Source organism: Otolemur garnettii, unplaced genomic scaffold (assembly GCF_000181295.1).
Source record: "Otolemur garnettii isolate 467f Iridium unplaced genomic scaffold, OtoGar3 scaffold00011, whole genome shotgun sequence".
Lineage (NCBI taxonomy): Eukaryota > Metazoa > Chordata > Mammalia > Primates > Galagidae > Otolemur > Otolemur garnettii.
In genome coordinates this window covers 9,986,767-9,990,956 of record NW_003852406.1, presented here as the reverse complement: position 1 = coordinate 9,990,956, position 4,190 = coordinate 9,986,767, and the positions used below count along the sequence as shown (strand labels likewise).

At 45.2% G+C, this 4,190-nt stretch overlaps 1 protein-coding gene and 1 non-coding gene across 2 annotated transcripts in view; both read right to left on the bottom strand.

Moving 5' to 3' along the window:
* CGNL1 (cingulin like 1) overlaps positions 1-4,190 on the bottom strand; it is a 179,240-nt gene that overhangs the window by 17,212 nt on the left and 157,838 nt on the right. The window lies entirely within an intron of this gene.
* LOC111723425 lies at positions 2,616-2,722 on the bottom strand. The gene has a single exon (XR_002771962.1). It is a non-coding gene; the product is annotated as a U6 spliceosomal RNA (small nuclear RNA).

Below are 4,190 nucleotides of genomic sequence, written 5' to 3'. Positions count from 1 at the left end.
AAAAAAAAAAAAAAAAGTAGACTGAAATGGCTTCAGAATTAGGGCCCACCTGTTTACACTCATGGTTCTTTCCACAGAGCCTTCACACAATAAGGAAATAACTTAGATTAGCTGGGCATGGTGGCTCATGCCTGTAATACTAGCACTCTGGGAGATTGAGCCAGCTGGATTGCGAGAGCTCAGTAGTTCAAGACCAGCCTGAGCAAGAGCAAGACCTTGTCTTTACTAAAAATAGAAAAATTACTCCCCTAATGGGCACAATATAAGGGTATATGGCACATCTCCTAGGTGCAAGATACAACTACACCAGCGACTTTACCTAACAAATGCAAACACTGTAAGCTAATCATTTATACCCTCATATTAATCTGAAAAAAATAGAAAAATCAGCCAGGCGTGTGCTATATGCCTATAGTCCTGGCTACTTGGGAGGCTGAGGCAAGAGGATCACTTGAGCCCAAGAGTTTGAGGTTGCTGTGAGCTGTGACACCATGGCACTCTACCCAGAGTGACAGAGTGAGACTCTGTCTCAAAAAAAAAAAAAAAAAAGAAAGAAAGAAAGAAAAGAAAAAAGACTTGGATCAACCCCAATGTTGAATGAGAATTAAATGCTTCCCAGGGAGGCAGGGATTTGTTCAACCCATTTCTTTGACCTCCCTTACAAACCAGGAGGCAGCAAAGGCCAGAAGAGAAGCTCTCAGACTCAGTCAGGAGACATCACTTTATTTTAGTGTTTTTGTTGTTGTTCTCTTTTTTTTTTTTTTTTTTTTTGGAGACAGAGTATCAAGTTTTTGCCCTGGGTAGAGCATCATGCCATGGACTCACAGCTCACAGCAACCTCAAACTCTTGGGCTTAAGAAATTCTCTTGCTTCAGCCTCCCAAGCAGCTTGGACTATAGGCACCTGCCACAATGTCCGGCAAAAAATGTTGTTGTTGCAGTTGTTATTGTTGTTTTACTGGCCCAGGCTGGGTTCGAGATAGTAGAGATGGGGTCTTGCTCTTGCTCAGGCTGGTCTCCAACTCTCAAGCTCAAGCAATCTGCCGGCCTCCTTGCATATGGCTGGCACCCTTACCCACTAGGCTACAGACGCTGTTTTTGTTTCATTGTTTTGCCAACTCCCACATCCATTTGAACAAGATACATAATTTCTCTTCTTATATCAAATACCAGGCTTTCCCCTCCCTACCTCAGATAATGCAGTTAGAGGAAAGAAAATAGAAGGAAAGAGAATTGATAAGGAAAGAGACTGTAGACATTTGTGGGACTCATCCTTTCAGACATATACCTCATGTTAGAATTCAGAAAAGCCTGCAAAAATCCCCTGGACCAATAGCCTCATTTTGACAGATTTTAGAGACTCCGCTAAAGGCTGGGATTTGGCCAGAGCTACCTGGTGCTAGTGCAGGGGCCAGGACTGGGACTCCCAGCTCACTGCTCCTTCCAGCAGACCTCGTGAGTTCCCTTAACTTCCTCCCTAAACTAACTTCAAGTTCTTGGCTCAGTGGAAATATTTTCCAGCCTGACCACATCACAGTGGTTCTATTCCCCACAATCTGAGTGCTCAGCTGAGAGGAAAAAGAAGGGCCCCTAACAATTGTGGGACCAGCTATCTAGTGATCAGTTCTCAGCGTGGGGCCGCCGGCTGCACTCAGGGAGGCAAATGCGTTCTGGTTCAGTGTGTCTGTGTTTTGTGTTTGGTGTAAAACATGGAACTGAAAATCTGCTTTAAGCGCGCACAGTCACTGATAGGATAACAAACTTTCCCACCATTCCTCTTTGCATAGGCCACAAGAAACACTGGAAAAACAAATCCACGGTCGCTTACTCTGTCACTGTGAATGCTTAACAGATCCTGTGGTCCTGTGGTAAGGTGGCTGCTTAGCCACACTGGCCGGAGCTCCTAACAAAACAGCTTTCATTCCAGTGAGGGAACTTAGAAAACACAAGACTTAAGTAAGAACTTTGTGGAGGGGCCAAATGTCAAGGTTGAGTGCTCCGTCTAGGCTTCAGGTTTTCAAGAAGGTCCCTTTCTGAATCTCTGCAGCTCAGGCTGGACCAGCTGCCACCCCTCTAGGGGACTGCTGCTGACACTACCCTGGAAACGCAGACTGAACCCCCCGCTCAGCGGGGAAGGTGGACAGAGCCTGTGGTTACAATTTCCTTCACTCTCAGGAGCAAAGTTGGGTGAGTATCACACCTATTTGCAAAGAAACTTGTCAACAGGGACGCATGAGATATGGAAAAGCAGCCAGGGATGTACATTCAACTTCGGGCCAGGGCTGCCAGCTCACAGGGTGTTCTCTCTCAGTGCTGGGACCTCCAGTTCTTGGTCACCCAGAGTGAAGAGAGCATCCTGCATGTGAGGAAGCAGACCTGGGGAAAGTGTCCACTTGGATAGGGAAGATTTTGCCCACATTACTTGTATTTCAGATTTTAAATGATAACCCCTTTTCAGATAATTCCCTAATTTATACTTAGCTTCATACCAAGGTTTTTAAGTTTTGTTTTCATTTTTTAATTAAGAAAGTACCAATCCTAGTCCAGAAAGATGTGCGGGGCTTCTTTTTCTTTAAGTGTTGACCTTGTTTTATTATCTGATGGGAAAACTAGACAAAGAATATGGAAGGCTTCATGAATTTTTGTGTCATCCTTGCACAGAAGCCACACTCATCTTCTCTGTGTTGTTCCCATTTTAGTACATGTGCCTTTGGAGTCAGCGCATGAAGGACTTTTTAACATGTTAACTGTCATGTGAGTTGTATTTAACTTAATGCTAGTTTCGAACCTGGCCCTTATGAAATAGATATAACTCACTCTCTTGACCTATCTTGACCTAATGAAACAAGCATGGCCGCAAGGAAAAAGAATTCTTCTTCTAGGGTGGCAATGTGTTAAATGTTGATGTACGGCTCCTCTAGCACCATGTTAAGACCCGGGGCAGACCCTGAGTAAGCTGTCATTGAAAGCACCTCCTTTCAGAAGTTTCTACATGTGCCACAAGCATCACGTCAATGAACAGCTGAGATTAGAGACTACGAATGAATTCTCTTCAATACTGCCACGAGTATTCTGAACCCTTGTCCCAAGCTGTTTCCATATTTTACTGGGAACATGCACTGGGAACAAAGACGCTAATTAATAGTGCCACCACTTTCCACAATACAACCTCTCTCCTCTGCCCTTGCTGTTCTCGGTATATCCATTACATAGCCACCCAGAACTTTCACTTAACTAGAAAATAGTTAAAATCCAAAAACATAGAGATGATACTGCATGTAGCTTGGGCAATTTGCTCTGTCATCTACAATGCTGGAATGAGAACTGTCTCTGACTGCCTCATAGTGGTGCCTCAAACATCAAATATAAGTGAAACTCCTTACAAAACTGCAAAAAGCATTTACCTGGCAGATAATACGTGAATGCTCCATAGGTATACAGCACACACACCCCAAATACATACACATTTTAAGAAAGGGAAAAAAATTATTAAATTGTGCCAGCTGACCAAATGTTACACAATTTCTTGTTGAACTCATGATTCTTGAGCCTCAGCTCTGAAAGCACTCTGCCTAATATAGCTAATAGAGCATTATTCACAACCACTTTGGAAACTTGCATTTTCTGCTTCATGTTATTTACTATACCTCTCTCCTCATGGCATATGGGGAGGTCTAACCCATCGCCCATCAGTTTTGGCAGGGCATGAACAACATCTCCCTGTTCTAAACAAATCCTCAGCTTTAACCTCTCACACTGCTCTTCCACACAGGACAGTCCACTCATCACTTGGCTGTGGGACAGTCCACTCATCACTCAGCCATGGGACAGTCCACTCATCACTCGGCCATGGGACAGTCCCCTCATCACTGGGCCGTGGGACAGTCCACTCATCACTCGGCTGTGAGAGAGTCTGCTCATCACTCAGCTGTGGGACAGTCCACTCATCACTGGGCCGTGGGACAGTCCCCTCATCACTCGGCTGTGAGAGAGTCTACTCATCACTCAGCTGTGGGACAGTCCACTCATCACTCGGCCGTGGGACAGTCCCCTCATCACTGGGCCGTGGGACAGTCCCCTCATCACTCGGCCGTGGGACAGTCCACTCATCATTCGGCTGTGGGACAATCCACTCATCACTCGGCTGTGAGACAGTCCACTCATCATTCGGCTGTGGGACAGTCCACTCAT